Below are 17,221 nucleotides of genomic sequence, written 5' to 3'. Positions count from 1 at the left end.
TGGTGCTCAGTCTTCAAGGAGTGATTGAGGAATTTTTGTTGACTCTGGTGGGCAGCTTATATAAGATGGAAACCATGAGGGCACATAAAATGGTTGGCATTTCTGGTGAGCTACTGGATGTTGTACAATCTTCTTGTCATGAGAAGATAACCCTTATGACTAGGTATAAGATATGCAGGAGTGTGAATACAATGCTTGTATGTTCTTTTCATTCCTTTCTTCTATGTCTGACTGCTATCCCTGTGATTGCAGTATGGCTAGGGGAAGGTCTCTTTCTGGACCACAGTTTTTTCTATGTTTTCATGGAGCAAACTGCAGACAGCCTTGGAAGATAAATGGACTGCACTCTCTCAGCATGGAGAACAGCAATCTTTTCTTCCTGACTGCAAATCACCAACAAGAGTGATATCAAGAGTGGGAGAACTAATGTACTCCGTGACAGCATAACCACTTTTGCTCTGTCGGGATGCATCTCAAAGATACTAGCTATTTGTTGAGTGATAGATTGCAAGACCCTTTGTATAGGATAGTCCACGGTGAAAGCAGCCTGAGCTTTCAGTTTAGCACTCCCACTTCGGGTGGCTGATGCTTGTGCTGAAATGGAAGCTGTGCCGTCAGCCATCACCTCATACTTGACTCAAAAATTGTGCAAACAGACTGAACAACCACATGCTGAAAAGAATGGACTCTAAGCACTGCACAAAGTCCTGTATAGAGAGAAATGTCAGACCTCTTCAGGCTTTTTGACAGTGACCTCAGATTTTCTGGGAGGCTTTTCAATGTGCTAAACAATTTGTTGCTTCATCAATAGGTTTTTCTGTTGAACTATTTACCTGAGTACTCTTCAATGGTTACTGAGGAAGTGTCAGCTGTGCTGTCTTTGCTCCCTGCCACTCATGCCTACTGCTTCACCATGTACTGATCCCACCTTTAACCTATCTTCTGAGATATTAAATGAAGATTCTTTGCCTTCATCATCTTGGTGTTCCTGCACTGCTTAACCAATTTCCATGGATCTTCTGCCTTTTTGAAAGGCAAAAAGATATTGGAGTAAGATTGTGATGTGGGAATAGAGACAAAGTAAGAATGCAACCACAGATCATCTGCAGCTTGCAAATCAGAATGGAATGAATATTGAAGGGAAAGTGGAATGTGAGAGAAAGGTTAGCATGAGACTGTCATTATTTTCAATGTATTCTTCTTTCCAATTTTAGGGAAGAATATCTCTCTTGAGTTCTTTACGCTTCCAGCAGCATGTCAAAGGACATTTGGATATTCTTTAAACCTTTGGAATTCATCATCATTCCTTGTCTTCTCTTTTTTTCCGACTCCATGGCCTTCAACTTCTTTTGTTGCACTGGACCTTTAAATACTGGTGTTCAGATTCTGTCATTGGTTCTCCTATGCCCATTGTTGTCCAACTATTTCTGAACCAGGAAGTACAACAAAAATATTCTGGTTATATGAAAAAGACACAGTTAATTCTCCACTCTCCATTTCACATATCCAGTTTCCTAAGCAATGGAAGACTCAATTCCCTTCATCAAAGCACTTCCACGTTAATATAGGGATCTCTGTCTTTCTCATGGGGCCTTTCTCTTCTTTTTTCAACTGCTAGTAGGCATGACTGATAAACAATTTGGTGAACTGTTTGGTTAATATATGGACCACCCTGGAATAGGAAAATATTGTTTTTAGGATTTTTCAATTATTTCTCTGGTGATTGCTGAAATATATAAAATTATAGTTCAATGTCCAGTTCAGTCCAAAGTTTGCCCTTCTTTTTCTGTCATTTATGTCACTTCTGATCACAAAAAAAAGGGTGTGAGAATGACCATCTCTCCAACCTCGTGCTTTGCCATTGTTGTAGGGCCTGGCAATAAAATCAAATGCTGTACCACTTCCTAAGTGTAAATTTGCTGCAGACACTGCATGTTGAGGTCAGATAAATAGCCAATGTTCATAATGAAAGGTGAAGATGTTGGCACAATGTCTGTAATGAGATAACAAATTAGCTGTTGTCCCCAAACATTGTGGTGCACATCTTAATCGTTGTCAGATTAATACATAATCTCATTTTTGTCTCAGAAAAAGTCATATACTGCTGGAAGGAGGATTTTAAAACTGAATAATTGATTTAAAAGTTAACACATACAATTAAACCTTTCCAGGAGAAACATTAAAAAATTCTTAAGTGCAACAAAAGGAAAGTATTGTTTGATTTTACGTGGAGGTAGTGGAGCCAGGGATATATTTCCCAGCTGAAAAGTCGAGGATGAGCTCATCTATGCTTTGCCGGGTCACTCCTCAGTTATTAAATGAGCATCAGGCAAGTGAGACTACCATAGCGATAAACCTTTATTAACTGCAGAGTGCTTGAATAAGAGAGAAGCCCTTTTAGCTGGCGCAAAGGGAAAGGTAACAGCTTTGCCATTTGGTGTGGACATTTCTCGCTTCTGGCAAACAACATACAAGCTGGTGCATAAGTTGACATTAATTCAGAATGTTATCACTGCCAAGGGACTCAACTTTACAGATCCCTATGCACTCCCAGGGCCTGGAAAATTCCACTCCAGAAATGAAAAATCTGCTTGTTGTATTATTGCATGATATCATGACATCTGTCATTCCACCCATAAAGGACTTTGCTTTGAGTCACTCCCTGCTCAATGCAATGGAATCATTGTTCAATCATTCAGTTATATATGTGTGATGTAATAAGAATAGTCAGCAGCACAGAATCCTAATTATATGTAATCCTGAGATATCATAATGTTGTAACTCGTTAGTGCTGTTCATGAACTTCAAGATATCTGCGTCTACAAGAATCCGGTTTTCCTGATATATGTCAATTGAACTATAATATAGGGAAGCATTCAGGCTATATCATGCAGGTACTGTGTTTAATCAAAGATCATCAAGGCTCTGTGTCTTTTGACAACAATTTTTCAGCTTTTGATTTTTGGTTTAGCATAAGCCAACTATTTAAATCATTGAGCTTTTCTCAATTAAGGTATATATTTTTTCTGTGTATTTCTAACCAAGAGAAAGGTTGATGAAATGCCAATACGGTTAAAGCTCAGTAAGATAAAATACAATGAAGAAATTGAAATTACATATAAAAATAAGGTTTCTAATTTCCAAGTGGAACACCAGATATATTTGTACATATTTATCATCAGATGTAAGATAAAATGAGTCAGAAGCTTTTTGTTCTAAGGTTTTGGATTGGAGAGTGAAGAATCCAAAACTTTGGTTCATGTTTCTGTAGAATGTTCACCTTTGAACAGCAGCTCATTGATTGACTATACACAGGACTGGGAGATGTTCTATAAAAATTGATGTACTCTGAAGTTTCAGTTCCAACCTCAGCTATCTAAAAGAACCCAAGTATTAGTATACAACTATGAAATTATTACAATACTTTCAAGAATGAGAGAAAATATAACACACGGAAAATGTAAGAATAGAAAGTTTATTGACCTCATGAATACCTCTTAGACACTAACACTTTTTAATCCCATGTGACCGCATTTCTAAAATATTTATCTCGTGACATGAGCAGATCTAGATAACTTGATAATTAAACATATTCCAGTTGCGTTATGGCATATGTTACACTAAAATACTTCTAAAACAAGAACTAAGAATCAACACATTGACCATTCCACTTACATTTAGCTATGAAGAAGTGTCCAGGTTTGGGCTGTTACCAATGTATGAAACACAAAAGGAATACACAGGTAAATTTTATTTGCACATTTCTGGTCTAACCTTTTACAGGCTCTTGTGGCGCAGTCCCCAACTCTAAACCAAAAGACCCAGATTTAAGTCCCACCTGAGGTGCTGCAGATGTATGTCGTAAGAGAAGAATTTGAGTGGCTTAAGAAAGGTCACTTGAATTATATCAGCAGGAAGCACCAGAGATGTTGAAAATTGGGAAAGGGTTGGTAGTCCTACAGAGATCATAAAATCTGTGGGGTTTCAAGTGGCTCAACAACAGTTACTTCCATTGATCAGAACAGAGAGTAGACTAATAATAACAGAAAGTATCAGGATGCCAAACACTAAGGAGTTAGACCTTTTATAGGCCATAAAAGAAGACAAGAGCCATAAAAGAAGACAAGAAAGAGCTCGAGAAGATGACAAAAGGTGGCATCGTAGAAATCAGAAATCTGATCGACAGATACCTTCATGATAAAATTACACAGGGCCCAGTGGACTTCTCCGGCAGGCAGGAGAAAGTAGAAGTGAAGCCTTGCTTAAGGGAAGAGCCACAGTGATACATAACTGAATCTGAACAACCACCTGATTGTGGTAGTGTTACAGAGAAAATGGAACAAACTATGGGAAAACCCGCTCCCACAAGGGAAAGGAAAAAGGAACAGATCCCAGCCTAATCACCACAAAGAAGGCCACTGGAGGTATATCAGTGGAGTTTAAAACTGAATTACCCAATGTGAGATGGAAGAAACAGGACCAAGTTTCAAAGCTCAAATGGGTTGCCATCAAACTGAATGAGACTGAGCATGTCCTTGCCTGAAGCAGATGCATCCTCCTTGGCTTGACCTCCGACAGGAGTGAGGGTCGCAGATAGGGTCAGGGTAGAAAGCACTGCCTGCCATTGACGGCACTGTATCTCCTGGGAAGAGAATTATGGGGGCCCTATATATTGTTTCTCCTCTGACTGACGGCTAAGGAGCCACAGGGCACATCGTGACCCACTCCCTAGACCATGAGCACTCCGACCAGGGCCAAGCCCCTGCATTGGTTTCAGAGGCTGCTGTTGATCTACAATGCAATATCCCCTGACTGGTGGTAGACCTCAGAATCACTCCCCTTAGACTTTTTCTTGCAGCATGTGCAGTGTGTTTGCTGTTCATGCTGCTGGCACGTGGTCTAGGTGTGACATTGAGATAATGACGCGCTGTGCAGAAAATATCGATCCTCTTGACTGAGACTGCTGACCAGTATGACAAATTGCTTCTCTCTGAAATGTAATCTATGGTTGCTGCTCGTATCCAGGTAGGCTCAAGGTGAGTAAGTACTAAGGGAATGAGCAAACAGCCCTGCTCCAAACTCTGGGTGCCTATCCCTGAGCAAAACATGCCCTTGCAGCTTCATTCATTTGCTAGTTGCTGGGGTTCTCTTACGTACCTGTAAGCAAACTGGAAGGTGCCATGAGGGTTGCAGGATGCTGGAATTTCTGGAGGTGTCAGCACCTGAGGACCTAAGTTAAAGATAACAGGTACCTTAGAGGTTGCCCTGAGATGCTGGAGAATGGTTTCCAACATGGGAGCCTAAAGCAGCAAGGACTGAACTGAAATCACCAGTTACCAGCTCCGATTCCCAGGATGAGAGTTGTCGACATCTAATTTCCTCACAGTGTATGATAAGACGGGGGACTTAATGAGGCACGATGTACAGACAGTGGGGCTGTTAAGCAATAAGCCCCATCTTCCTGCTCCCTAGCGAGAATCTTGTCTCAGCTCTTAGATTTCTATTTGAAAATGCAACAACTTGTTCCCCACATCAAGAAAGACCTCACCTGATGTCTCATGCAATTCTCAGATTTCTCTCCATAGCCTGTGTTGTTCAGACCCCTGTGAGATTCCTCCCAGAATTTGCTATCCCGAAAACTAATGCTCTACATTGTTTACTTTGTGGAGAGAAAGCAGAGTTAAGGTTTTGAGTCCTAAACTTGCAGTTCTGAAGAAGGATCACTGGACCTGAAATGTTAACTCTGATTTCTCTCCACAGATGCAGCCAGACCTGCTAAGCTTTTCCAGCAATTTCTGATTTTGTTTCTGATTTCTGGTATCCAGAGTTCTTCGTTTTTTTTTAAACCTGTTTACTTTGTTCACTTGTAAACTCTCCCAAAGTAAAGAAATCCCTATTATTCTCCAGGAAGTCTCTTTCTTAGGCTCTGCTTTAAAATAAGTCACCATGGCTACAGAAATACTTACAAGATAATCAAACAGTTCGAAAACCCACTGGTTGCTAGTTTAAAATTTGAAAAAAATGTGAAATATATATAATTCACACACCTCACATCACAATTGTAATAGCTTCAAGCTGAAATAAATAAAAATGTTTGCAGTGAATAACTGAGAGAGATTGAAAAGGAGGAGCTGAATTATTCATTTTTCATCTGGTCATAATACTGGTGACGGAGAGATTTTAACTGTTCTTAAAAGAGCGTGCATTTATGAATAGATTTCTCACCTATCATACTACATTCCTATGTGCATGGAATTTATGCATTTATTTTGATATATTCATGATATCCTATTTATTTTAAAATGTTAAATGCCTATGCCAAAGGGGGCACACAGGATTCCAACATGTGACTGAAGTGACCAGAGATAGACTTCACTAATTGGAGGTTCAATGCTAATTGGAGGTTTGCTTGCTAAAAAAGGAAATCTGGTTTACTGAGGCACATAGCTGATATATGAGACTGATACCAAAGGATTCAGATTAATCCATGCTATCTTAGAGAATACGTTATTGCTTTTGTGCCAAGTTCCTCTATGTGTAATTTTGACCAAGTTATTAATGGATTTCTTTGTAATAAAGCACAGAGGAACGTGAATTCCTGAATGAGATAATGTTGGGTTGTAAGAAATTATTTTGCAGTTAACTTCAGAAGGCTAAGAGACTGATGTATAAAATTACCTTAAACACACTGCAGGTAGAAAATAAATTTAGTTGAAAGTTCACTTTCAAATTTATGAGTCCTATGGAGGCTGACTAAGCAATTCACTAAGGAGATGTGAGATCAGTCCTAATTTTTTAGCGAGTTAACAATTACTCATCCTTCACCACTCAATGATACTAGATACAGAATGCAGGTCTATTCTCTTTCTTTTCAATTTCTTCAAATTTTGTCAGATACTGAATGCGCATAATTCTGAAAATGCATCAAAGACAGTTCTATTGTCGAAGCAAATACAGTCCAACAGACTTAAATATCCACAGCAAAAAGGACACACAAATCCCTAATATTGCTGAACTGAAACAAAGCCAAGATGAATTAGAACAACTTTGGATACATGGTCATCTTTGTGCTTTCTGTACATCTCAGCATTGAGGTGCAACGTTGGCAAAGCACTCTGCACCCCAGGGAAGACTGTCATCCAGGAACAAACATATGTGTAGGAGTCTTGCTTCTCTCTGTATATAGAGAACATAATGAGGTTCTGTAACCTTGGACAATATCTGAGGTGTGGTGATGGACGGTGAACTGTGCGATGTTCACTATGTTGCTTATGTCAGCTTGATATATGATGAGCACCACTGGCAGGTCCATCCTGAATTTACTCTGAGCTTGAAGAATTGATTCCTAGAGTTGGCAGACTTCTGTGACTAGCAATTGGTGCAACACAAATGTCAAACACATTGCTCCTGGCTTCAATAGGACATTTGCTCCCAAAGATAGAAAATTCTGAAATACTCAGCAAGTCAGGCATCATTGATGGAGAGAAGCAGAGTTAAAGTTTCAGGTTGATAATGACCCTTCATCAGTTCTGAGAACAAAACCAGAAATGTCAATTCTGTTTATCCACAGAGGTGCTGCTGATTTGCTATGTATTTCCAGTTTTTTCAGATTTCAGCACCTTCAGTATTTTACTTTTATACTCTCTGAAGATGCCAGACAAAGTCTCCTGTTCAGCGTGTTCCTCCTTCTCCATTTTTGAGCAGCTTGTTTTCTTCATTGTGTTATAGCACAGAGACAGGCAGACAAATCAGCCTCCTTATTTATGTATTCACTACACTGTAAAATAAAATACTGAATTGTCCTCAAAATTGAGTGCAATAGTTCCTAACCCGACATTTTGAATAACCAAGACTTTGTGAATAATAGTCAATACCGAGCACTGTATTTATAACTTAAACAAAACATATAACAATTTGTTAATGCACAGTGGCTTTAGCAGAGCAAAGTTAAACCACAAGGTAATCTGATTAATGGCTATAATTTAAAGCCAATCTTTGTTGATTCTAGCTTCCACTCTCACAAAGACAGACTGGCAAATAGATATGATTAAGGGATAAATCAAAAGAAAAGTAAATGAATGAGATTTAACTGGTTAGGTCACTTAAGTAGTTTCAATGATCCATAATCTCACAGCCATTTGAAATTGTAACTTGTTTGGTATCAGCTGATATGGATGCATGCAAATAGCATTCAGTTGATTCCAAGAAATGTTAATTTAATTTTTAGATTAGATTCCTTACAGTGTGGAAACAGGCCCTTTGGCCCAACCAGTCCACACCAACCCTCCGAAGAATAACCCACCTGGACCCACTTCCCTCTGACTAATGCACCTATCACTATGGGCAATTGAGCATGGCCAATCCACCCGACCTGCACATCTTTAGATTGTGGGAGGAAACCGGAGCACCCGGAGGAAATCCACGCAGACATGGGGAGAATGTGCAAACTCCACACAGACAGTTGCCCGAGGCTGGAATTGAACCTGGGACCCTGGTGCTGTGAGGCAGCAGTGCTAACCAGTGAGTCACTGTGCCACCGTTTTCATAATAGAGCTTCTATTCTCTGAAATTCCAATAACTAGACAATGGGAGATCAACCAGGGAGCAATCAAGCCTCTTTCCTGTAGCTGTCACAGGCACAATTCTTCTAACCAAAATACAGTCAAAAAACCAGTTCAAACTGGTCTATCTGCCAGACTAGCCACTTTCCCACAAGGTCCAAGGTAATATTCAACTTCTGCAATGAGTTTGAGCAGAATGCCCCTCCAGAGACAAAATATTCATAAGAATCAACCTGCAATTAACTTCCAAGCCAGGCCTCATAAATAAATATCAGTCTGTTTGTTCTTTTTTCAAAAGACCAACAGCTGCTCGCAGACCAAAGGTCACCTTCAGCTCTGAGCTCACAATTCACAAGGTTCAAACCAAAAATGATGAAAAGAAATCAAATAATGAAAAATCAATGAGGGTTCTACTAACTATATCTGCTCGGTCTTTATCTGATTCTACATCCCAAAGGGACTCGAATTACTGCATCTTTGAAAGGAACTCCAGCTGCACTCAACGTCTTTCAATGAAAAATGAAATAACTACAGAGACCAGTATCCTCTTACCAAGTCACCCTTCATTTACACATGGAGAGTCCTTAACACTGATCCAACTTCCTCAGAGCCAGCTCTAGAAATGCTTGACACTCCTTTAATATTTTATTAAATAAATTACAAAACAGTTTACAAAAAAAAGTTAACATTTACAGCTGTATACAAACAGCAATTTTACAAGGGAGAGAAGCAGCAAAGCTAGGCCCCAAATCTTACTGTTTAACCATGTTTACAGGGAGATGAGGACAACACTCCTGTTTATATCTGTCAGCGAGAGCTCCCTGATTGGACCAGATTAACAGCCCCAATCATGGTACTCATATGCCATGATGTCTACCTGGCTGACCTCATTACAAAAAACAATGCCCATCCCCAGATGTTCCAACTTTTCTGAATTCTTCTCAACAACACAGTACTTTCAGGGGTTTTGTAAGAACCAGCGAATAGTAATCATAAATTAAGTTGCAAGTTGGTTGACTGCATTCAAATAGGACCGGTTAGTGGGGAGAGCTTTATGAAAACCTTGAGCTACTGAATGCGTGTTCACCTGTGTGTGTTTAATGCAGTCACTAACTAGGTTGCCAGGTTGAAAAATTCATGCTTAGCATCAAGTCAGTGCAGGTTTTGCATGCTTCTGGCATATGAATGAAAAACCCCTGTTATTGCAATCAATAATACGAAATTTGGGCCTCTGATCTATCATCAGTTTTAATTCCTCCACCCTTGTTGGAAATACCTTCTATTGCCAAAGCCCTAAGATCTGCGATACCCTTCCCACAACTGTCTGCCTCTTTGCCTCACTTTTATCTTAAGAAACTGTAAAACTCTATCTTTTTGTCCAAACTTCTATCCATTTTACCCAATATCTCTATACGTGATCCAAAGTCATATTTTGTTTTCTCATATCCATGTGATGTGTCTTTTTTTGCAAGAAAGACACTGAACTGATGTAACTTGTTACTGTTGATGAGTATACCTGCACCATGAGTGGGAGAGAAAGGTGAGTGTACTATTTTTCACCTAAACAAACAGCTGTAGCTGTGAAACGATATCCTCATGTTGCTGAGTTTGTAGCCAAGAATTTGCTAACCACCTTTCCTAATGCCTAGCATGTTTCTTGCAGGGATGTTGAGGTGCACTAAAACAGTTAACCCATTAAAGCTGTTGGGAATGTTTTATTTCGATATTCTTGTTGTATCTTGCACAAACCTTTGGAAAATGCTGAAGTCAAACTAATAAACCACGCACTTAACCAATGTATACTCAGATCAACATAGCAATGTAAGAGTTTTCCAAGATTTTGGGAGATTATAGGTACTGTACATAGATCTGAAAGTTACCAAACTGAAGGCAATAGATATGGTGTTTAGCCTTGCAGCACAGACCTGATCATAACATTGATATAGTACTGTAATATTGAACCACATTTTAACACAATATTTAGATGAAGTTATATTCGAGATTTTTCATTTGCATCTTGAACACTTATTCGGCACATATTCGATTGAAGTTTCCAACATTCCAGAATATTCACATATTTGTAGATACTTCAGTTAATAACCAGAATCTAAATATAGGCAAATTGTGATAAATGATCTAATTTATGGAGTTTGGAATTCCATACCGAGGGAAATTACCAACAAATTCAAATGCGATAAAGAAGGAACTTTTCAGTCATTAGTACTGTGAGCAACACAATTGGTTTTAATGATTTTCACTGGGGCTCTGTCTTCTTGCTGCGATGGGTGAATAGGAGAATAATTACTGTAACACTGGCTGTCAGCCACAAAGCAATGGCATTGACCAGTGTTTTGAAGAAATGTATAAACTTGATTGTCTTCTTGATGTGAAATGGGCAATAAGCTGTTTGTTTCGGTGAAATTTAGGTTAAATTGTGAGGAATAAATACAAAGCAAATGTTTTTAAAAAGCTAGTCACAATGATACTGTGCACCATAACAATAAACTGTGAGTTCGATGAATTATTTTCAATAAGAAATGTCATGAATAATGTAGAAGTAATTACTTCTGGACTTGTTTCTAGAATATTCACTGGCTGACTGGCTCTCACACTCACTCACTCATTAGTTTTATGCCCTAGTTCCTGATAAATTTATCACTAATCTTTCAGCATTGTCCTGTTTGAGACCAACATTGCTAATCTAGCTAATGATCACCAAATCTGGCTTGAATATATTCAGCACCCATTATGCTTCACTTGCTTTGACCAAAGCAGTTCACTATTCTCAGATCATGTTGGACAGCATGTGCGTTTCCTCTAATACCATAAGCAGTCTTCGGCAGAAAGCAATGAGGAAACATCATGAAGAAAAAGACTTGAACAGAATAATGAAGCACCACTAAATTTTATTTGTAGATAAATCAGGGTAGCACGGTGGCTACCGGGTCCCGGCTTCGATTCCAGCCCTGGGCGACTGTCTGTGTGGAGTTTGCACATTCGCCCCGTGACTGTGTGGGTTTCTTCGGGTGTTTCGGTTTTCTCCCACAGTGCAAATATGTGCCGGTAAGGTGAATTGGCCATGCTAAATTGCCCATAGTGTTAGGTACATCATTCAGAGGGAGATGGGACTGGGTGGGCTACTCTTTGGAGGGTCGGTGTGGACTTGTTGGGCTGAAGGGCCTGTTTCCACACTGTAGGGAATCTAATCTAATAATATTCCTGAATCTAGGAAAATTGAAACCCTAAATACGTACACATTGTGGAAGAAGAAGTAAAATGGTGGGTAATGGGATCAGGTAGTACTGATCACATCAGTATATCCCATCAGTTACTAAAACTGAACTGGAATGGTCATATAAATGCTGTGGCTACAGGCTAGGTCAGAGGGTGGGAATCCTGCAGCAAGTCACTCCTTTCCTGACTCCCCAGAGCCTGTCCACCATCGACAAGGAACAAGTCAGCAGTGTGATTGAATGCTCCCACTTGCCTGGATTGGTATATCTCCAACAATATTCATGAAACTTGACATCATCCACTTGATTTGCATTGGATCCAAACATATTCACATCATTCAACCATGGATGCTCAAAAAGAACTGGCTGTACCATCAAATAGATGCACTGTAGAAATTAACCAAGGCTCCCGACACCACAGCGTCCAAATCCACAATCACTAACATCTAGATAGAAACCGGTAGCAGATAATAGGAACACTATCACCTGCAAGTTCCTCTCCAGGCAACTCATCATCCTGACTTGGAAATACAGGTATATTGTTGTGCCTTCCCTGCTGGTAGTCAAAAACCTGGAACTCTCTTCCCAACAACAATTAGCACACATATAAAACGAGGCAGCTTGCCTTGCTGCTGAACAGTCCTCAGTCAAGGGGTCAAACATCTTGCTGTATAGCAATGTACAGTGTCAATCTCACATGTGCACATGTCAGCAGCTTACATGACAAACGCACTGTATGTCCAGCAAACAGTTGGCCATATCTCAAAATCTTGGGGGACAATTCTTCGTTGAAATCCCTGAAGACATTCCATGCCATTACTGTATGAGCTGGTGCAGGGTGCCTGAGGCAGCCTTGCCAGTGCTTCCTTGAAGGTGTCTCATCCTCAGAAGTTGAAGACATGGGTTCTGATGAAACTGGGTATTCACCACGAAGGACAAGCCAAAGGAAGTGAAGGCAATGCAACCAGTGGTTAGGAGTGGATTGCAATGATTGAGACTGTGGGTTACTGTGGGAGTTGCAGTTCAATGAAGAATGGTACTTATCTAGATGGTGGGACATGGAGATCATGGCATCCCCAATAGGAGCGGTCCCTGTCTTTTCCTGTGAGGGCCAGTATATTCTCCTTGAAAGGAATTAAAAGATGAATGTTGGACACCCTTCCACCCCAATTGGGATCAGTCTGCCTATTTTGGACTATTGATGATAAGAGAAACGAAGGAGTTGGATGAGGTGAAAATGGGTGGCACAGCTATTACTGCAGATGCAGATGGGCAAAAGATTGTGAGGCATTCCAGGGGAGAGAGCAGATAGTGCAGAGGCCAAGTGGGGTTCAGGGTGTGAGCAGTTGGACAAGGGTTGGGGGTGGAGTGAGTGAGAGTGAGCGAATGAGGGAAGATATTGCAGGCAATAATGTGAGTAGCAGAGCATGAACCTTAGTGAAGGTGGGTGTAATAGCAGAGAGAGAGAGTGAGTAAGAGATTGCAGAGAGACGATTGTGGCACTAGTAGAGCAGAGAAGGTCATTGATCTTCTTACAGCACTGCTGGCTGTCTCTCCAGACTGTGGAGATGGCACTAACCTAAATGGTGACCTTGGACCAGGCTTCCAAGGTCTGTTGGCACAGCATCCTCTGCTGGTCCTCCAGGAAGAGGATTCCTTTCTTTTGCAGCATATGCTTCAGATCCATGTCAGAAAGTGAAGGTGTCCATCTTGAATTGAGTAGGGCAGCTTAAAAATGCTAGTGCTCACCTGGGTATACAGCAGCCTTTAAAAATAGTTTGGGTGCCAGGGATTCCTGTCTTTTGGAGGATATGTGGTGAGTGGCAAGTTATACTGGGAATGTAAGATGGGGCTAGGGTCAGACTTGAGGGACACCATACAGCCAATGTAGGCAGTTAAAGAGGCACAAAATCTCACTTGGCCTCTCGCCAAACCCTACAATAACTCGACACAACTGACATTTAGCAAAAATAATGAAAGATTTGTGACTAACCTGATTTTAGAGTGCTGAAAAACTGTTTATAAATATACACAACTATTTGCTTATTATTTGTGGTTCTGTAGTCAGTCGTGTCCTTCTGCCGTGGTGGTTTTTTTTTAGACCTGTCCTTTGAGGACTCAAACATCTGCAAACAGACTCAATTAGCGAAAACCTGACTGGAGATTAATTCATGCTGGTCAGTTTTCTGGCACAGCCTACTTCCAGCACAGTGTTCTTTAAACTAATGCAAAAGATTAAGAACCTTGAGTCACATTGAACATAATTTGCATTTTTTGAGTGAGTTACAACACTCTAAGGGGAATTGCACCAAAGGAAAAACAAGATTGAAGCAGAAACTTCAGACTAGTTGATCTATCCAGCTAAAAAGGGAAAAATTACAAGCATTTCAGAATGATTTTCATAAAATTATAATTGTGTGTACTGATTCTCAGTGAATTGCTCTGAAATCCCAGTATTTTTAATGTCATTTTAAGGAGTTATTGTTCTTCCATCTATTGAAAGTAATAATTGACAGTCTTGATTCTTACAGTGCTGTTTTCTATTGTTATTTCCACTACTATTATGCTAATTTCTTGTGTCAGTTTACTGTGCCTTATTTCGTGCATATAAAGGAGTTGTCCTCAGCCTCCTTTAGACTAGCTTATCAGATCTAAGCTTTCAAACAAAAATATTTACCAAACAGCCAGGTGAAAATTAAACATACTAAAATGCACTTTTACATGGACAGTAAAAAGCTAACTGCTGTTCTTAATGATATAAAACTGAATGTTTCCAATTTCCTACGTAAATGAAAATCTTGTGTCAAACTAAATTTTCTGCTTTCATTTGAGATCCAAGTGGAAGTGCCCCTGCTATTTAAGGCAATGCAGAAATTGTCAAGAAGATGTACACGGCTTCATACTATGAGCAGTAATCGGAAACATGTTCCCCATCATGCAAATTTATGCTTTGTTAGCAAAAAATCTCTGCAGTCTTTTCACCACAATCATATGCAAAGATACACAAATCTGAAATAACTATGTTGTTTTCAAGGTGGAGATGTGACATGCTCATTTTTCAACTGGATCTAATTTATTGGAAAGCTTCACTGAAATGAAGTCAATGACTGTGGTAAGTGTACAGGAAAACTCAAGCATTAAGACAATGTGTGCGGGAGAGAGCTCGGAATGAAGACAGGGAGAAGAAGAAATAGAAGCAAAACAAGGGCCATTTACACAAAGAACACGGTTAACTGCAAGAATAAAAAACTGAATGCAGTGCTGGTGACAACAGCCATGACACCTCCTTTCAATTGTTTTCCCCATTTATAATACAATCTGATGAATCTAATCTTTTTCCACTCTCCTGTTATTGTTATTTTCGAAGTTGTAATTCCACAATAATGAGTTTGACTGGAGTATTTTATTACTAGACACTGAATTGCATGTCTATTTGAATCATATTGTCATTATGACATCATTAAATAACCCCATATTCAAGCTAATTGCCCCATGAAAGGTGTCCCATCGCAGTTAATCATCAAGAAGAGCCTAACTTCTATTTAACTGCTTGATGACTAAACTCTTTAAAAAGTAATTAACTTTGTTAGTGTTTTCATTTCAAAACCATTTCAATATTACACTTTCCTACTTTAATTATGATTTTTAGGATAGTTCTCTACTCAATTATTTATTTCTTCCTGGGGGAAATTATACCAGACTGCAATGAGTGCATCCATCGAGCAGTATGATGGTGCAATGAAAGAATCATAAGCGCAAAGTTGTTTTCTCCCAGTACCTGGCAGAGCATGATGGTACGTCAGAGCTTTGAACCATCACAGTACCTTTGTTGCACTTTTAATAAACATGGTCGCAGTTCACATTATAAATAATAGATTAGAAATTAATACGGCCAGAATTAGTACACTGATTATACTATGCTCATTGTATAAATTCATATCTGCGCTATTTCAACAGAGATAAAATCTGTTTAATATGAGTAGATTCTAAAGTTTTAAAATAGCATAAAGAATCATTTGGTAACAATGTCCAAGGGAAATTTCGCTAAGTCTTTGCTGTATATCCTCATGTATTTGGCTGTAAGTATTGTGTTAATACCATTTAATAGATACAACCAAGGTCATCGTATGTACAGGTTTCAGATGAACTCTGCATTTTATTAACTGAGCCAGGGTTCTTTTGGACCTATGTGCATTTTTACTGTCACTGTTTGTGTTTCAAACCTAATGTTTATAGCTCTTTTTTAGCACTACCTTTCTTGCCTACCAACAAATATTGTTCTTCCATCTATTGAAAGTAATAATTGACAGTCTTGAGTGTTTTCCCCAGTGAAGTGCATTGGATGTTGGGCATCCAGCTAATTTGCTATTCTCATGAGTCAGATTAGATGGTTCAACTGTGGAAGCATCTGATGATGCTCACCAACTTGCACTTTAAAGTGGAATGGCAATCCAGTAATCAGGCTGGGAACACTGGGGAGCTTTTCCCTTCTTAAATTGGAAGCCTATAATTAACAATAAGGCCTCAACCATTGTTCTGACAGAAATCAAATCACTAGATGTAGACTGAGATACAAACCTGGGAACTTTATAATTTGTATGCTCGGTGATCCACTGCTTTGCACAGATGCAGTAATCAGCATATTCCTAAAGATTTTGTCTTAGTTGTAGGATGATCGATTAAAATAGTATTCTTGTAATTTGGTGAAGAACTATTATTTTCATTAGAATCTTGTTACCTACAAGTGAGGAAATTATTAAATTTGATGTGGTAATATTATAAGGAATTTCTAGTAAATAGTTTTGAGATGTTTTGCTGCAATGTTTGATATAATGTTCTCTTTTTCAATAGATGTGCAGGGTAATTTACTTCAGGCAAATCCATTTATCCTCATTTATATCCTTATGGGGCAGACATTCCACCTCCTCAACTGAAAAATTAAATATGGCGAAGTTTGTTTTAATTGCATATGGATGTAGTTAAATAATTTACATTATGCTACGTATTATTTCAGGTCACATAATTGTGGATCAATAGTCACTTTGTCTAGTTTATTGAAATTTATGCAATAATGTGTGACCCAATGGTTTTGATAGACAGATAGGGGAGAAACTGTTTCCATGGGCAGGAGTGTTGGTAACTGGAGAACTCTGGTTTAACATAATTGAGAAAAGAACCAGAGGGCAAAAAAAAAATTTTGCACCGAGCTGTGAATTTGTTATCCATTCATTGGATATGCATGTTACAAAGCTAGCATTTTTGCCATGTACCTCTCAGCAACTGCGGTTGTGGGTTTTCAAGATGTTCTAGCCTCACCAGATCAGCTTCTCAATTGTAGTCACAGCTAAGACAGCTCCTGGAAGGCTGTTTTATTCTTCTCTTTGAAACTGGCGTGTTTTCCAGCCTTTGCGGAAATGCTGGAGTGTA

This window comes from Chiloscyllium punctatum, chromosome 3 (assembly GCF_047496795.1).
Source record: "Chiloscyllium punctatum isolate Juve2018m chromosome 3, sChiPun1.3, whole genome shotgun sequence".
In the NCBI taxonomy this organism is placed as follows: Eukaryota; Metazoa; Chordata; class Chondrichthyes; order Orectolobiformes; family Hemiscylliidae; genus Chiloscyllium; species Chiloscyllium punctatum.
This window is presented reverse-complemented; position numbering follows the sequence as displayed.